The sequence below is a fragment of the Leucoraja erinacea genome, unplaced genomic scaffold, assembly GCF_028641065.1.
Source record: "Leucoraja erinacea ecotype New England unplaced genomic scaffold, Leri_hhj_1 Leri_94S, whole genome shotgun sequence".
Taxonomy (NCBI): Eukaryota; Metazoa; Chordata; class Chondrichthyes; order Rajiformes; family Rajidae; genus Leucoraja; species Leucoraja erinaceus.
Window position 1 is genome coordinate 292501 of NW_026576894.1, and position 19442 is coordinate 311942.

General features: G+C 46.3%; 1 protein-coding gene across 1 annotated transcript in view; it reads right to left on the reverse strand.

Annotated features, from left to right (window-relative positions):
- The window catches only part of LOC129695122 (zinc finger protein 239-like), a 20658-nt gene extending 9632 nt beyond the window's left edge, over positions 1–11026 (reverse strand). Inside the window, exon 1 of the mRNA XM_055631874.1 lies at positions 10676–11026. The gene's annotated coding sequence lies outside the window, so the exon portion shown is untranslated. The remainder of the gene's footprint in view (positions 1–10675) is intronic.
- Positions 11027–19442: the final 8416 nt, after the last annotated feature.

Sequence of the window (19442 nt, forward strand, 5' to 3'; positions counted from 1 at the left end):
TCTGATCTGTAATTAGTTGACAAAACCTTAATTTATTAATGCGGAATATCCAGAGGGATGGGATAAGTGTAATATTAAATGACATGCAAGGTGTCAGGTTGTCTGTCACAACATACAGCCTTGAACCCATTATTTCCTTCAGTTAAATAATGGGAAGGTAGCACTACAGGGTATTGTCATTTGCCACTCAATTATTATGTTTGTTTACCTCACTGACTATTTTTAAACCCGCCCCCCCCCACACAATTCCTTTGACAGGTTGAATGGAAATGTCCCCAAACTCGTTGTTTTATTAATTGAACACGGAGATGAACATCCTCAAGGAGTGTAATCAGATGGAAATTGATTCAGATGCAATGCTTAAGAACTTGTTCAAAGAAGGGGCATATTTTAAAGTAGTGACAGAGATACTTGCAGGGGAATATGTGAGGAGATTATTATTTGTCTTTAGTTTTAGCTTGAACCAGGACATCTGAAGATTCAAAGTTTAATATAGTAATTGTGCTGATACGAGGGATAAAATTGGTCCATTGGAGAGACAGAGTGGGAAGCTATCTGCAGAGCCAAAAGAGATGGGGGAGATATTGAACAATTTCTTTTCTTTGGTATTCACCAAGGAGAAAGATATTGAATTATGTGAGATAAGGGAAACGAGTAGAGTAGCTATGGATACTATGAGTTTCAAAGTAAAAGAAGTACTGACACTTTTGAAAAATATAAAAGTGGATAAGTCTCCAGGTCCTGACAGGATATTCCCTAGGACATTGAGGGAAGTTAGTGTAGAAATAGCCAGGGCTATGACAGAAATATTTCAAATGTCTTTAGAAACGGGAATAGTCCCCGAGGATTGGCGTACTGCGCATGTTGTTCCATTGTTTAAAAAGGGTTCTAAGAGTAAACCTAGCAATTATAGACCTGTTAGTTTGACTTCAGTGGTGGGCAAATTAATGGAAAAGATACTTAGAGATAATATATATAAGCATCTGGATAAACAGGGTCTGATTAGGAACAGTCAACATGGATTTGTGCCTGGAAGGTCATGTTTGACTAATCTTCTTGAATTTTTTGAAGAGGTTACTAGGGAAATTGACGAGGGTAAAGCAGTGGATGTTGTCTATATGGACTTTAGTAAGGCCTTTGACAAGGTTCCTCATGGAAGGTTGGTTATGAAGGTTAAACTGTTGGGTATAAATGCCGGAATAGCAAGATGGATTCAACAGTGGCCGAATGGGAGAAGCCAGAGGGTATTGGTGGATGGCTGTTTGTCGGATTGGAGGCAGGTGACTAGTGGGGTGCCTCAGGGATCGGTGTTGCGTCCTTTGTTGTTTGTCATGTACATCAATGATCTGGATGAAGGGGTGGTAAATTGGATTAGTAAGTATGCAGATGATACCAAGATAGGGGGGGTTGTGGATAATGAAGAGGATTTCCAAAGTCTACAGAGTGATTTAGGCCATTTGGAAAAATGGGCTGAAAGATGGCAGATGGAGTTTAATGCTGATAAATGTGAGGTGCTACACCTTGGCAGGACAAATCAAAATAGGACGTACATGGTAAATGGTAGGGAATTGAAGAATACAGTTGAACAGAGGGATTTGGGAATAACCGTGCATAGTTCCTTGAAGGTGGAATCTCATATAGATAGGGTGGTAAAGAAAGCTTTTGGTATGCTAGCCTTTATAAATCAGAGCATTGAGTATAGAAGCTGGGATGTAATGGTAAAATTGTACAAGGCATTGGTGAGACCAAATCTGGAATATGGTGTACAATTTTGGTCGCCCAATTATAGGAAGGATGTCAACAAAATAGAGAGAGTACAGAGGAGATTTACTAGAATGTTGCCTGGGTTTCAACAACTAAGTTACAGAGATAGGTTGAATAAGTTAGGTCTTTATTCTCTGGAGCGCAGAAGATTAAGGGGGGACTTGATAGAGGTCTTTAAAATGATGAGAGGGATAGACAGTGTTGATGTGGACAAGCTTTTCCCTTTGAGAATAGGGAAGATTCAAACAAGAGGACATGACTTCAGAATTAAGGGACAGAAGTTTAGGGGTAACATGAGGGGAAACTTCTTTACTCACAGAGTGGTAGCGGTGTGGAATGAGCTTCCAGTGGAAGTGGTGTTGGCAGGTTCATTGGTATCATTTAAAAATAAATTGGATAGGCATATGGATGAGAAGGGAATGGAGAATTATGGTATGAGTGCAGGCAGGTGCGACTAAGGGAAAAAAGTTGTTCGGCACGGACTTGTAGGGCCGAGATGGCCTGTTTTGGCCATAATTGTTATATGGTTATATGGTGATATGATACTGACCCCCAACCAACCACGTAATGAATATCATACATTCAGTAGGTTTTACTTTTATGATGCCATTTAAACTTCACTTGGATTTAAATCACTTCAATATAAAAGTAATTGGGAATGGGGAGCATTGGAACAAAACTTTGCCCTCGGTACATGTTAACTGTAATATAATAATGCATGCATGTTCAACGTTCAAAGTAAACTTTATTGTCAATTCAAATAAATTGGATTGAAATTGCGTTTCCCCATACTCCAAATGTGCAAGTAATATTTATAACACAGACAGACAATATACCAATAAGATAGACAATATACATTATTTAAAATATTCACATTGTGCCAGACTTAGTAAAATTTTGAGGTATGTTATTAAAGTGCATTAATAAAGGTGCAATATAGAAAAGTGCAAATAGCATACTGCAGACATTCAGTTAAAGTTAAATGTTCATGGAATTTTCTTGAGCGTGTTGTGTAATCTGATGGCCTGAGGCAAAAAGCTGTTTTTGAATCTGGTGGTTTTGCTCCGCATGCTGCGGTAGCGTTTGCCAGATGGTAGGAGAGTGAACAGTTTGTGTGCTGGATGGGTGGTGTCTTTGATGATATTGGTTGCTCTCTTGCGACAGCGAGATGGGTATAAGTCCTGGATTGCAGGTTGGGGTGATCTGGTGACCCTCTCCGCTGTCCTCACCACTCTCTGTAGTGCCTTCTGGTCAGCAGCAGAGCAACTGCCATACCAGACTGAGAGACTGCTGGTAAGAATGCTCTCAATGGCACCCCTGTAAAAAGTGGTGAGGGCAGAAGGGGGGAGGTCGGCTCTTCTCATCCGTCGAAGTGGAGGCGTTGCTGAGCTTTCTTGACTAGGGAGATGGTATTGGTGGACCATGTCTGATCATCTGTGATGTGCACTCCCAGGAAGTTGGTGCTTTTCACAGACTCCACTGCACTGCCATTGATGGTGAGTGGGGTGTGTGCTGTCTGTTTCTTCCTGAAGTCCACAGTTATTTATTTTGTTTTATTAACATTGAGTTGAAGGTTATTGAGGTCACACCAGCTGATGAGTTGTTGTACCTCCTTTCTGTAGGCAGAGTCGTCATCGTGGCTGGAGGCCCACCACTGTTGTGTCATCAGCAAACTTGATGATGTAGTTCGAATTGTGTTTGGCACAACAGTCATGTGTCATCAGCGTGAACAACAGAGGGCTCAGCACACATCCCTGTGGGACCCCGGTGTTCATGATGGTGGTCTCTGATGAGTTTTTGCCAACTCTTACCGTCTGTGGTCTGTCAGTGAGGAAGTCCAGTAACCAGTTGCATAGTGGGGTGCTGATGCCTATTTCGCCGAGTTTATTCACCAGGTGTTGGGGGATGACTGTGTTGAAGGCGGAGCTGAAGTCGATAAACAGCATCCGCACGTAACTGTTATTGTTTACCAGATGAGCCAGGCTTAGGTGGAGTGCTGTTGCTATGGCATCATCAGTGGAACGGTTAGGACGGTACGCTCCTGGATGTTATGTACGCTCCTGGATGTTAAGACTGGATGTTATGTGGGCCTTGACCAACCTTTCAAAGCACTTCATCATGATGGACGTGAGTGCTATGGGCCGGTAATCGTTCAGTGTTGAGGCTGGGAATTTCTTGGGTAGCGGTATGATGGTGGTGGCTTTGAAGCATGCTGGTATGATGGCTTGGCTTAGAGAGGTGTTGTAGATGTCCGTAAGAACCTCTGTGAGTTGGTCAGCACAGTCTCTGAGCACACGCCCCGATATGTTGTCAGGACCTGCAGCTTTTCTGGGGTTCACCTTGAGTAGGGTCCTCCGCACATCAGCTGGGTCCAGGTGAAATGCTTCATGATCTGGGCAGGGAGGGGCTTTTGTTGGTGTGGTGGTGTTGTCCTCCTCAAACCGGTTGAAGGTGTTAAGTGTGTTGAGGAAGTCTGTGTTGTCCTCGCACGGTGGGGGTGTTGGCCTGTAGCCGGTGACAGACTGGATGCCTTGCCACAGGCGCTTGGGGTCCTTAGTGTCTGTGAAGTGTGCCTGAATTTTCTGTCCATAGACACGCTTGGCTGTTCTCACGCCCCGGTTCAAGTTGGCCCTAGCAATACTAAGGGCGTCTTTGTCCCCGGACTTGAAAGCAGCATCCCGTGCTCTCAGGAGCTCACGTACCTCCCTGGTGAACCAGGGTTTGTTGTTGGCTCTCGTGGTGATGTTTTTGATGACGGTCACATCTTCCATGCATTTGAATATATATCCAGTCACAGATTCAGTGTATTCCGTCAAGTTGACATGATGGTTGGTAGTGGCAGCCTCCCTAAAAACGGTCCAGTCTGTGCAGTCGAAACAGTCTTTGGGAGCTGAGGTGGCTCCCTCTGGCCATGCTCTGATCTGCTTCACAGACGGCTTGCTCCTGGTCAATAGAGGTCTGTAAGCTGGAATTAGCATAACAGAGAGGTGGTCTGAGTTCCCCAGGTGTGGATGGGGAACAGCTCTGAATGCCTGTCTGATGTTGGTGTAGACTTGGTCGAGTATGTTATTTCCCCTGGTTGCAAAGTTCACATTTTTGTAATAATGTGGTAGTACCGACTTCAGTTTGGCCTGATTGAAATCGCCAGCGATTATGTAGACAGAGTCCGGGTTAGAGTTCTGCATTGAGCTGATAGACTGATACAATATAGACAGTGCGTCCTTTGTGTTCGCACTGGGTGGAATGTACACAGCTGTGATGTTGATGGCTGTGAATTCCCTTGGCATGTAGAATGGTCGGCATTTAATTGTCAGAAATTCTATATCCTCAGAACAGTGGCTTGACACAGTTACGGCGTTTGTACACCAGTTGTTATTGATGAAAATGCATACACCACCCCCCTGAGATTTACCGCTGAGAGCATGACTCCTGTCCGCCCGGAATGTTGTTAGTCCGTCCAGCTGAATGGCGTTATCCGAAACGGAGTTGTTGAGCCACGTCTCTGTGAGGATGATGGCGTTGCAGTCTCTGACCTTTCTTTGTGTAATTAGATCCAGTCTAAGGTAGTCCATTTTGTTTTCCAGCGAACGAACGTTGGACAGCAGAATAGAAGGAAGTGCAGGTCTGTAGGGGTTAACCTTTAGCCTGGCGCTGATACCCGCTCGGCTGCCCCGCTTGCTAGGTCTAGCACACCGCTTGCGCCGCAACCTAGGTCTCACACGCCGCGTACACCGCCTTCAGTGTCGCCTCCAGTGTTGACCTGTGATGGGAGGAGAGTCTGCTGCCTTGCAGGCCCCTGGGTCTTGCCGGTGTAGGATGTCTAGCTCGCAGAGTGCCTCGGGTTCCAATGCCAGTGTTACTCCAGAAAGGTTTACGGAAAAGTCGAAGTTTCTTAGTCCAAGTAGTATAGTTCTGTTATAGACTACTCTCGCACAAGACTGTGACGGTACAGACAACATATTAAACATAAAACGCACATCGCTATCGGGAGTCGGAGTAGCCGCTGCCGTACAGGACGCCGCCATTTTGTGTCCAGTCATGTTGGTAGGTGCAATCAAAACAAAGATCTTTTTATCATTGTTGTGTTATGAATACCACAGAAAATATTATGTACTCTCAAGATCACATTTAATAGAATAATATTGCTTAAATATATAGTTATTGAACTTTGCATTTCGGAAAAGTCCCAGCTGAGAGGAAGACAGCAAAATACTGAAAATATTGGGGGTGAAAATGACTTCAGGACAGTTTGTTACGAAAATGAAAGAAATGGTAACAGAATACTTATACAGCTGAGTAAGTATAATTTTATGGATGGGAATTGTGTTCAACCAATTGATGACTTATTTGACAAAGTAACTAGCATGTTAGATAACAAGGAAACCAATGAATGTAGCAAATTTTGTTATCCATAATTTGGTCTGTGAAGTGCCCCATAAAGGATTACTGCATTAGATAAGCACCTGTGGACTTGAATGCAATAGGTTAAGTCCAGGGGGTCAGATATGGGGCTTTATGTGTGGGCCAGATATATTGTCAGTGCAAAGGGGCTGGGAGCAATGCCAAGTTTGCATCCAGAGTCAAGGTGTGGAATAGTACTAGATGTGCATTCAAAGCTGGGGCCAGGGGTGTGTTCAGCACTGAGAACCTAAGCAGGTAAGCGGCTATGATCAGGGTAGAATAGGGTGGCAGGTGTAAGGCTGGACTCAGGGTCAGGATTGAGAGAAGGTATCCAACTGGAGTCAGGGCCAGGAGTAATACCAGGTGTACAGTGAGACCCAGGTTGGTCAACATGGGACAAGTGCTTGATTATAATCTGATTTCCATACATGAATATACTAAGATCATTCATGTGCTGACGTGTTGATCAGAGCCTGGGCTCTACTGTGGAATGTAATTAGGAATGTAATTTAACCTTATTCATAGCTAATCCAATTTAAAGCATACTGTATATATTGCATTCAAGTGCAAGTTGAAAGACTCGCTACAGTATTGAAATGATTGAATTTCCTTTATTGTCATTCAGACCTTTCAGTCTGAACGAAATTTTGTGCCTGCAGTCATACATACAATAATACAATAATAGACAACAGAACAGACAGTAAACTCAAATTAACATCCACCACAGTGAGTCCACCAAGCACCTCCTCACTGTGATGGAGGCAAAAATCTTAGGGCTGCAGTCTCTTCACTCCTCTTCTCCCCCTGCGCTGAGGCGATACCCCACCGGGCGATGGTAAGTCAGTCCCGCGGCTCACCTAGATCTGCGAACGGACCGGTTCAAACTCCGCGGCCCGGGGTGGTCGAAGCTGCCGCCCTCCAGTCCAGTGGACGCAGTTGTTGACGATGTCGTCCACTGGACCGCGGCCGAACCCCGGACTCAGGTCACCGCCACTAGAACCTCAGCCATCAGAGCACCGTTACAGCCCCGAGCCGGGTCGACCTCAGGTGAGCGTCGTTACCCTCGAGCTGGGCCGCCCTCACGGGAGCGTCACAGCCTCTCACGGGCAAAGATCTTAGAGCAGAGCAAGATGGGTTACTCTCACGCAAACGTGTAGTACGTCATGGGCGGATTCATGGGTGAATATAGGACCCATTTAAGCGACCAGTCCCCGCCATCTTGTTCCACCATCTTGCTCCACAATCTTGTTCCGCCATCTTGCTTCCGGCCAAAGATCGGATCTTTGTTTCCGCAGTGGGGAGAGGGAGTGTGGGGCCCGGGGAAAGGGAGTGCGCGACCCGGGGCAGCGGGGAGAGGGGGTGCGCGTCCCGGGGAGAGAGAGTGAGCGGCCCGGGGAGAGGTAGTGTGCGGCCCGGGGCAGCGGGGAGAGGGAGTGCGCGGCCCGGGGCAGCGGGAGAGGGGGTGCACGGCCCAGGGCAGCGGGAGAGGGGGTGCGCGGCCCGGGGCAGAGGGGAGAGGGGTATAGGAGGGGGGTAGACATTGTAGTGTGGGGGCAGGCGAGGGAGTGCCGGGGGGTGGGGAGGGAGAGTTGAGGGGTGGGGATAGGGCCTAGTGTGTGTGAAGTTGCGGGGAGGTTTACAATGTTTCTTATTTAATGTCCCTTGTCTAGTCTGAAATAAAGTTCATCATTGGATCAGAAGAAATATAATTGTGTGTGTTTTATGATTATATACATTTTTATCACATTCATGTATGTGTGTTTATAAACATTTTATTCTTTAACAAGAATTAACAGAATTATGAACTAACAGAATGATGAATCTAACCTTATATCACACACAAAAACTTCCCCCGCAACATTGATTACACTGCGAGTCGGGTCGGGTCACGTAGGCTCCGGTTACTAAAATGGGCGGGGAAAAATGCCCAGGATCCCCTCCGTAGCTACTACACGTCAGCCCATTGTATTTCGCAGGAGTGGCCTATCTTGCTCTGCTCTAAGATCTTTGCTCACGGGATCGCCATTCCAGCCCTGTGCCGGGTCGCCCTCACGGGAGCGAGCCCAGGGCGAGTCCTGACTGGCTCTGCCTCCGGAGCCTCGAGGTCGCCATTAGGCCTCAGCGCAGACGGAGGCAGAGAAGGTGGATACAACAAAAAAGTCGCATTCCCCCGAAGGAAGAGACAGCAAGCACTGTTTCAACCCCTCACCCCCATGAACACAACCTAAAAAAACAAAAACTTAGCTAGACAAAACGAAAAAAACAACACAAAAAAGTAAAAACAAACGGACTGCAGCTGTTCACCAGCGTCACCACGTCCGGATCAACGGCACAGTATGCACCTTATTGTACAATTTCAAGCTCAAAAATGCAAAAGCCCCGTACCAATGGAAGGGGACACATCCTCTTCCCACCCACCCGCCAACCCCCCACACTACAATGTCTCTCGCAATTTCTCACTCCCAACTCTCACCCAATGTTGGCAGCCCTGATCTCACTGTCTCTCTCTCTCTCTGTCTCTCTCTTTCTCTCTCTCTGTCACTCTCTGTCTCTCTTTCTCTGTCTCTCTCTCTCTGTCTCTCTCCCTCTGTCTCTCTCTCTGTCCCTCTCTCTGTCTGTCTCTCTGTGTCTGTCCCTCTGGCTCCCACTGTCTCTCTGTCTCTCTCTTTCTCTCTCTCTGTCACTCTCTGTCTCTCTTTCTCTGTCTCTCTCTCTCTGTTTCTCTATCTGTCTCTCTCTCTCTTTCTTTCTATCTCTCTCTTTCTGTCTCTGTCTCTGTCTCTCTCTCTACTCTCTCTCTCTCTTTCTGTCTGTCTATCTCTCTCTCGGTCTCTATCTCTCTCTCTCCCTCCCTCTGCTTTCGCTATCTCTCCCTATCTCTCCCTCTCTGTCTGTCTGTCTATCTCCCATTGTCTCTTTCTGTCTCTCTCTCGCTCTGTCTCTCTCTCTCTATCTCTCTCTCTCTCTCTCTGTCTGTCTCTCATTCTCCCTCTCTGTCTGTCTCTCTCGTTCTCTCTCTTCATCTCCCTCTCTGTCTCTCTTTCTCTGTCTCTATCTGCTCTCTCTCACACTCTCTCTCTCTGTCTGTCTGTCTCCCTCTCTGCCTCTCTCTCTCTCGCTGTCTCTCTCTCTTGCTCTCTGTCTCTGTTTGTCTGTCTCTCCCTCTCTCTCCACCTCTCTCGGTCCCTCTCTCTCTATCTCTATCTTTCACTCTCTCTCTCTCTGTCTCTGTCTCTCAGGGAGAGGGGATTTGGGCGAACGTAGACCCGATTCAGACAATGCCAAGCGTGAGCTAGCAGGAGTGAAATGGGCCAAATGGCCTTTTCCCGACTCTCCGGGCTCCCCGCATCCACGCCGTTGTCCTGCAAGGTCGGCTTGGTTACTTTGGGGGAATTTTTGGGGCAAATGGTTTGGAAATGAGCCTGCAGGGCCACATTAAGTGTGAATTTAGTGCGAGTTATAAAGTGTGGGGAACCGCCTGCCAGCGCCTGTGCATGCTCCGCATGCTGCATTAATGTGAATGCATGCTTCCCCCTGCTGCATTAATGAGAATGCATGCATCATTGGCTGTATTGCTGCCTCCCCCGCTGCATGAAAGCACGTTCACCCTTACCTGCTCTTCGCCAAAGATCATATAGCGGAGCAAGATAGGCCACTCCTGCGAAATGCAATGGGCTGATGTGTAGTATGCTACGGTGCGGATCATGGGCATTTTTTTCGTCCATTTCAGTAACCGGAACCTACCCGGTCAGCAGTGTAATCAACGTTGCGGGGGAACAGTTTGTGTGTGTGATATAGGGTTAGATTCATAATTCTGTTAGTTCCTAATTCTATGAATTCTTGTTATGGAATAAAATTTGACAATGGCAATTGTCTTTTTTTATGTGTTTTTAAATCATTTATTTTTAAATGGCTCATAAGCTGTGTTTGAGTTGATTTTGTAGTAACTGGAACCTACCCGACTCGCAGTGTAATCAACGTTGCGGTGGAACGGTTTGTTCATAATAAAGGGTTAGATTCATAATTTTGTTAATTCATGTTAAAGACTAAAATGTTTATACATTTTGACTGGTAATTTTCTTTTTTAATGTTTTTTAAAATTTATTGTTAAATGGCTCATATGCTGTGTTTGAGTTGATTTTGCATACCACTTGCACTCTGTAATTCATTCATCTAATCACACTGTTCACAACTGCAATATTTGGGAAAATAATAGCAATATGAAGATTCCATTGCCCTGGAATGTTACTTAATGTTTTTGTGCCTCTGGAGTTGTTTCTCAACAATAACATGGGTCTGGTCTTCCCAATAGCCAGAGAGTGGAAAGAGATCTGTCTGCAATGGTGGGGTTATCTAAATGAAGTATTTCGCAAAATTAAATGTAGCCATGAGGACTCGACTATCTAACTATGATATATATATATCATGATATGATCTAACTACAGTGGGAGATTGAACAGACTAAATAAAATGTTCAATATGCCACAGAAAGTAATAAATGTTTTCTTACCTTTCCTCTTTAACGGGGAAGCTGGAGAAAGACAAGTCTGGTCGCCTACATTGGCGATTGGAGCAATTTACAGCAGAGCAGAATGCAGGACTAGTAGACGTGACGTCATTCCAGGGCGGAGGCGGAAGTAAAGATCCGAGTAAAGACGGAACTGCAGATGCTGGAAGATTGAAGGTATACAAAATGCTGGAGAAACTCAGCGGGTGCAGCAGCATCTATGGAGCGAAGGAAATAGGTGACGTTTCGGCCGAAACACTTCTTCAGACTTCTTCAGTAAAGATCCGATCTTTGGGCGGAAGCAAGATGGCGGAGGCAAGATGGCGGAGGATGGTTACTAAAATGGCTCCTATAATTACCCATGAATCTGCTCATGACCGTACGACGTGTTTTGTGTAGGAGTCGGCCATCTTGCTCCGCTGTAGAATCATTGCTCTTCACATCTTTGATCAAAGATCCTCTAGGATCTTTGGCTTTGATTACCACTTCCACAAAGGCGCTTCCGGCGGGAGGGTGGACGCTTTAGGACGGAGCACCGGCGCTGGCAAAGTGGGACGGCGGATCTCAGCCGTCCGGGTGGAGGGCGAAAATCCGAATGTTGGTTCCGGTGTTTTTATTGGGAGAATGGTGGGAGAGCGGGAGGAGAAAGTTTGGGAGTGTTTTGAAAAGTTTAGAGGAACTTTTGAGAAAGGTTTGAGAAAGTTTTGGAGATCTATGTTTCTATCTTGAGAGAGGGGGGGAGAGAGAAGGAGGAAGAGAGGGAGGGAGAGATAGGGAGGGAGAGAAGGAGGAAGAGAAGGAGGAAGAGAGGGTGGGAGAGATAGGGAGGGAGAGGACTCTGGAGGCCTTCCGTGGGCGCTGGTCACCGCGTGGGGTTGAGAGCATTGTGAACAATGAATGCAAAGGTGTATTATAATGATACTTGATATAGTGTGATTTTTGTTTACGATTTGATGTGTTGTATCATTTGCTGTGTCGAATAATGTCTTTGAAAGGAAAAAAAGGGAAGAGAGGGAGGGAGAGAGGGAAAGAGTGTGAGAAAGTTTGGGAGAGTTTTGGAAAGTTTTGAGATAGTTTTGTAGAGTGAGAGGGAGAGAGAGAGAGAAAGGGTAAAATAAAGGAGGGGAGGGTGAAGGAGAGAGGAGGAAAGGAGGAGAGATAATCGGAGGGGTAGAGAGGGGAGAAGTGAAGATAATAGAGAGAGAGAGTTTTGGAAAGTTTTCAGATAGTTTTGAGGAATGTGTCTGATTCTCCTTCTCTCTCCCACCTTCCCTCCCTCTGTGTGTGTGTGTGTGTGTGTGTGTGTGTGTGTGTGAGAGAGAGAGAGGCATTCACCTCTCCCTCTCTGGGCGCATGATGGCACAGCGGTAGAGTTGCCGCATCACGGTGCCAGAGACCCCGGTTCTATCCAGACCACGGGTGCTGTCTGTACGGAGTTTGCACGTTCTCTCCTCGTGACCTGCGTGAGTTTTCTCAGGGCGTTCCAGTTTTCCTCCCACGCTCCAAAGACATGCGGGTTTGTAGGTTAATTGGATTTTGGTAAATATTGTAAATTGTCCCCCTGTGTGTGCGTGTGTGTAGGATAGTGTTAGTGTGCGGGTATCGCTGGTCAGCACGGACTCGGTGGAACGAAGGGCCTGTTTCCACGCTGTATCTCTAAACTAAACAAGCAAAGAGGTCCTTCTGCAGTTGTACAGGGCCCTGGTAAGGCCACACCTGGGATATTGTGTGCAGTTTTGGCCTGTTGGCCTTCATAACAAGAGGAGTTAAGTCTAGGAGCAAAGAGGTCCTTCTGCAGTTGTACAGGGTCCCGGTGAGACCACACCTGGAGTATTGTGTGCCCGCACATACGCACGCCCTCCCACGCGCGCACGCATGAACATGACCACTCTGAAGTTAACTAACGATTGAAGTTAATAGGTGGTAGACACAAATGCTGGAGAAACTCAGCGGGTGAGGCAGCATCTATGGAGCGAAGGAAATAGGCAACGTTTCGGGTCGAGCCCCATCTTCAGATGCTGGGATCAAATTTCTCCTTCCCTCCGTCCCACCTTCCTCCTCTCAATTTTTCATTTTTCACTCAATTCTTCATTTCTCCCTCTCTCTCTTTCCCTCCCCCCACCTCCCCTCCTCCCTCCCACAGCCCACACTCCGCCATCTCTCTCCCTCCATCTCCCTTTCTCTCTCCCTTCCCTCTTTCTCTCTCTCTCCTATCCTCCCTTCCATCTCTCTACCCTCCCCTCTCATCCCCTCACCGCCAATGGGGACGTAGGATCAGTCAGAGAGCCGGACGTCTCGCCCCCGCCGTCCCTCTGTGAAGTTACCATCGCATTTACATAGATACATAGAAAATAGGTGCAGGAGTAGGCCATTCGGCCCTTCGAGCCTGCACCGCCATTCAATATGATCACGGCTGATCGTCCAACTCAGTATCCCGTACCTGCCTTCTCTCCATACCCCCTGATCCCTTTAGCCACAAGGGCCACATCTAACTCCCTCTTAATTATTGCCAATGAACTGGCCTCAACTACCCTCTGTGGCAGAGAGTTCCAGAGATTCACCACTCTCTGTGTGAAAAATGTTTTCCTCATCTCGGTCTTAAAGGATTTCCCCCTTATCCTTAAGCTGTGACCCTTTGTCCTGGACGTCCCCAACATCGGGAACAATCTTCCTGCATCTAGCCTGTCCAACCCCTTAAGAATTTTGCAAGTTTCTATAAGATCCCCCCTCAATGTCCTAAATTCTAGCGAGTATAAGCCAAGTCTATCCAGTCTTTCTTCATATGAAAGTCCTGACATCCCAGGAATCAGTCTGGTGAACCTTCTCTGCACTCCCTCTATGGCAATAATGTCCTTCCTCAGATATGGAGGCAAAAACTGTATGCAATACTCTAGGTGTGGTCTCACTGCAGTAGAACCTCCTTGCTCCTATAGTTCCTCCATCTCCTTTGACCCGCGGTCCCCTGCTATTTCCGGCAGATTATTTATGTCTTCCTTAGTGAAGACGGAACCAAAGTAGTTATTCAATTGGTCTGCCATATCCTTGTTCCCCATGATCAATTCACCTGTCTGTGACTGCAAGGGACCTACATTTGTTTTAACTAATCTATTTCTCTTCACATATCTATAAAAGCTTTTGCAGTCAGTTTTTATGGTCCCTGACAGTTTTTTTTTTCATAATCTATCACATCTTAGGGGTTTTGCAAGATTATTGCAATGAATGTAATGCATTTCACATCCCGGGGGGTTGCAATATCACTTCAATGCAACGCATTTGCTGCATTTAACATTGCAGGAGCGTGCAAAGTTATTCCAATGCGATGCATAAGTTGCATTTAACATCTGAGCTGTTTCACCCCATCTGGTGAGCCCACCTTTTATATGCTGAAGAGAAAAGTGAAGGGGACTAGTCCCCAAAACAAGCATTAGCTTAAAGATGGCTGCAATGCAGGCCTGGCAGAGCATCACCAGAGAAGACACCCAGCAACTGGTGATGTCCATGAATCACAGATTCAAGCAGTCATTGCCTGCAAAGGATATGCAACAAAATACTAGACATGACTACTTTCATTTACAAGGCTATCATGACTACACTTGTTCCCACCCTGCTTCCTGTAAGGACCATCCCCTACTCACAATTCATCCGTCTACGTCGCATCTGCTCCCAGGATGAGGTGTTCCACGCCAGGGCATCGGAGCTGTCCTCATTCTTCAGGGAACGGGGGCTCCCCTCCCCCGTTATAGATGGGTCTCACCAGGGTCTCTTTAATTATAAAAGATGAGATAGCCGCACATTTGGATAGCAGTAACAGGATCGGTCTGAGTCAGCATGGATTTACGAAGGGGAAATCATGCTTGACTAATCTTCTGGAATTTTTTGAAGATGTAACAGGAAAATGGACAAGGGAGAGCGAGTGGATGTAGTGTACCTGGACTTTCAGAAAGTATATGATAAGGTCCCACATAGGAGATTAGTGGGCAAAATTAGGTCACATGGTATTGGGGGTAGGGTGCTGACATGGATATAAAAATGGTTGGCAGACAGGAAACAAAGAGTGAACTGTCCTCCCTACGTGAATGAGTTAACAGTAGAACGTAGAATGACAGCCAGCCAAACTCCATTCAATAATCAGACGCGAGTCAGGAGGTTAGCATCTCTGCTCTTAAGTTTAATAATTTTCCAGTGCTGTCATTCTTAATATTGAAAAACGAGTGAAAACTATAAAGGAGAAGAAATATACACAAATTACTCTCCTTTACAGAAATATACAAATCTTCTAAACAGTAGAATATATGATAAATAATCCTATTAACAATCAAAGCAAATCCTATTCATGTATGCAAGGTGCTACAAAATGGCCGCCGGCTAACAATCCAAACATTCACCAATGCTATGAAGTTAAATGAAATGAGTCAAAGATCATCTGCCATAAATATTCTATAAAATAACATTCCAAGCATTCCAAGAGGTAACTAATCCCATAGGCCATTCGTTACGGGACAGCTGGCTGTCTTTCACAAGGCCCAATGTCTCCAGTTTGCAGATTTCTGCGTGTCTCATTCCATTTACGTCTGCTCTGCCGAGTTGGCAAGTACTCTCGTCTCCAGCGAACCCAGAACTCATTGGCCAAGGTTTGTACCTGCCTCCATTGGCTCTTGAAGAAGTCTTCCTCTGTAAAATGGCTTGGAGGAGCTGGTACACCGTACTTCTGGGTAAGCAGCATGGCAGGAGTTAGGAGGAATGGTGAGTCCGGATCAGAAGAGATTGGCACTAATGGTCTTGCATTGTTTGAGTAATGTGACTTGTGGACGGATTTTGACATCTAGCTCTGGATCAATCAACTGAAAGGACTCTTGCACTTCAAGAGAACATTCTTGTGGCTTGTGTAGAAATGCAGGTCCAGTAAACTATGAAGTGTTGGCAAGCAGTGATGCTGACACTGACCTTGTTGCAAGATCCGCTGGATTTTGATCTGTCGGCACATAGTGCCACTGTTGCGGGTGTGTAGTCTGTCGATTGGGTCTGACCATGTTATGTACATAGACAAAGAAACGTCTGCTGTCATTGAAGATGTACCCTAGGACTACCTTGCTATCACAGTAGAACCTGACTGCGTCAGGTTTGAGGTCAATCTCATCCAGTATCAGGTCCGCCATCTCCACCACCAGTACTGCTCCACAGAGTTCAAGCCTAGGTGTCGTAGGTTCTGGTTGAGGAGTCAACTTAGCTTTCCCTAGGACAAATCCTACATGGCATTGCCCTTCTTCGGAGATTACTCTAAGGTAGGCTACTGCACCGATGGCTGTGTTGGAAGCATCAGAGAAGAGGCACAACTCTATGTGTTTAGCACTAAGAAGAGAGTGGGGGGGGGGGGGGGGGGGGTATGTGCCTGAGATATGAAGATTCTTCAAGTCTCGAAGTGAAGCCCACGTTTTCCATTCCTCTAGCTTTATCTCTGGAAGTGGTGTGTCCCAGTCACAACTGTCAATGGTGGGGAATTCACGCAGTAGTGCCCTTCCTTGTTTGGTCACAGGTGCCACAAAACCAGGGTGGTCGAAAAGGCTGTTCACTGTGGCCAAAACTCCACATCGAGCGAATGGGTTTTTCTCCTGCAGAGACTTTGTAGGTGAACGTGTCAGACTCCATTTCCCAGTACAGTCTGAGGCTTCTTTGCATTGGTAAAGCTTCATCAGTCAAGGAAAGATCCTTTTTGTCTTTTGCCAGGTCTTCAACGGGGAAGGCTTCCATGACTGCAGCACTGTTTGAAGCGATTTTGTGCAGCTTCAGGTTTGACTGAGCAAGACATGCTTGAGCTCGTTTCAGCAGATCGATGGCCTTGGACTCTGTGGGCAAAGAGATGAGCCCATCATCTATGTAAAAATGTCTCTCCACAAAGCGACGTGTATCGGATCCGTCCTCATTCTCACCTTCCTGAGCAGTTTGTCTTAGCCCATAGATTGCGATGGCAGGAGAGGGACTGTCCCCAAAGACGTGCACATGCATCCGATACTCAACAATATCCTTTGACATATCGTTGTCCCTGTGCCATAAAAACCTTAGGTATTTCCTGTGGGCTTTTCTAACTACAAAACAATAGAACATCTGCTGAATGTCGGCAGTTATGGCTACAGGTTTCTTTCGGAAGCGGATGAGCACTCCAAGGAGGGAGTTATTCATATCTGGGCCGGTAAGCAGAACATTGTTAAGGAATATTCCACCATACTGTGCACTGGAGTCGAAGACCACCCTGATCTGGTCTGGTTTCTGAGGGTGATACACTCCAAAGATTGGCAGATACCAGCATTCCTCACCAACTTTCAGTGGGGGTGCTTGTTCAGTGTGGTTGTTCTCAAAACACCTTTCCCAGGCAGGCAATGAACTGCTCTTTCATCGCAGGCCTTTTGTTCAAGGTGCACTGTAAAGAGGCAAGACGAGAGAGGGCCTGATCCCTATTATTGGGAAGAGGAAGTCTGGGTACTCTGAAAGGTAGAGGTGCCACCCAGCTGTTGGTGTCATCTTTATGGCACTCTTCTTCCATAGTCTTTAGAAAGGCTCTGTCTTCAAAGGATGGAGCACACTTATCATCAATCTCAGTCCTCACGAATACTGAGCTGCCAAGCTTATCCACAACTGCTTTGTCAGCAGAGGCACTTGTAGGTGAAGGAAACACATCCCAACGTAATGACTCCCCGCCGTGGTTCACCGTTTCTCTGAGATATATTTGGCTCTGGTGGGGGTGAGGAATGAGGGTCGACCATTGTCAAGGATGTGCGTCTTTAAAGTGCTGATGCTTGGCTTATGCACATCCACAAGGCAAACGTCACCTATGAGGACCCAGCCTAAGTCGAGTCTCTGTGCAAAGGGAGTGTTACCTGGCCCATTGATTTGTTGCCTCACCTTGTGTACTCTGAGGATATCTCTTCCAAGCAAGAGTAGAATCTGAGCATTTGGATCTAGTTCTCGGATGCGAGCTGCAACATGTGTGTTGACGTGCTGCCTCTGGTATTAGTATCTCTGTCCTATTATCCAGTATTTCATCACACTCGATGAGTGGAGGAAGATCAATTACTATCCCTCCATTCACAGCCTCAACCTGGAAGCCACCTGGTTTTCTTCCTGTCATTTCCATCACTCCTGCACAAGTTTTCAGTGAGTAAGGGGATGGGTCACTTTCAATCCCAAACTGATCAAAGAAACTTGACCTCGCTAAAGAGCGATTACTCTGAACCTCAAGAATTGCGTACACTGTGATTGAGCTTTCAGGATGCCCACATGGGTATATCTTTACCAGGCATATCTTGGAGCAAGAACGAGCTGAAAGGCCAGGGCCACATAGCTCAGGGCAATGGGAAGTGATAGTGGTTGGAAGGTTGAGACTTTCGTTCTCTCGCGCTGTAGGCTCTGGCTCCTGAGTGGGGGGGGGGGGGGGGGGGGGGGGGGGGTTAGAGGTCCAGGGGGCAGGGTCTGGATGCATTGCTGTGATGTGGTGGTCGCTTTTGCATTCTCTGCACTTGAGCACTTTCTTACAGTCTTTGGCGAAGTCGAGTATACTAGCAGGTCCTGTCTCAGGTGCAAGGTGTTGTTTACGATTCAAAAGGTGTTCGTCATAAGCTATATGGCCTAATAGAGGTTCCGCTTCAGCAAAGCAGACTTTGCAAGAAAGGCTATGACCAGCCTGGTGTATACGAGATGGGAAAGCACGATGCCTCAATGCTATCTTGGTTTCAGCTCTGTAAACCTGAGGGTGTTGGTGACCGTCATTGTAGCATGAATGAGTCACCTGGGTGACCTCATGTTTTGCTGGTGGTGGCGAGTCCTCATTGATGCATGGTCTGCCAAGTGAAGAGGTGATAGCGTCGACAGTTAGCCATAAACTCTGCTCCTGTACATAGTCTTCTGTTTGTTGCTTTGTGACTTGCTGTAAGTGAGACTGACCTTGGCTGTGACATTCTTTATCTTCCACTTCTGCAGCTGCTTCCAAAGCTTCAGCATTTGCTAGAGCAGCAGCAACCTCTTGCTTCAAATGTAAAGCTTCTAAAGTTGCCTCTACTCCTGCTTTCTCTGCCTCTAGTCTTGCTCTCTCTTTTTGTATGTCCAGCTCTCTCTCAGCAAATGATGCTCTTGCACGTGCAGCCTCGGCCTTTGCACGAGTTTTAGCGACTGCATTACTCGAAGATCTAGAGGAGGAGGTGAGTCGTGAGCGTGTACTGGCTTGCGATGCTTTGTCATCATGATCCTTTGTCTTTCCAATTTTTGCAGCTTTATTGCAGTTGCTTGCTTCACTCATTGTTCTCCTGGCTTTTCACTGAACTGTCCTCCCTACGTGATCGATTTAACAGTAGAATGTAGATTGACAGCCAGCCAAACTCGATTCAATAATCAGACCCGAGTCAGGAAGTTAGCATCTCTGCTCGTAAGTTTAATAATTTTCCAGTGCTGTCATTCTTAATATTGAAAAACGACAGACAACTATAAAGGAGAAGAAAGATACACAAATTACTCTCCTTTACAGAAATATACAAATCTTCTAAACAGTAGAACATATAGGGCAAATATATGATAAACAATCCTATTAACAATCAAAGCAAATCCTATTCCTTGTATGTAAGGTGCTACAAAATGGCCGCCGGCTAATAATCCAAACATTCAACAATACTATAAAGTTAAAATGAAATGAGTCAAACATCATCTGCCATAAATATTCTCTAACATAACATTCCAAGCATACAGTGAACTATATAAACTTACAGCCATTGCTTTCTGAAGCGGA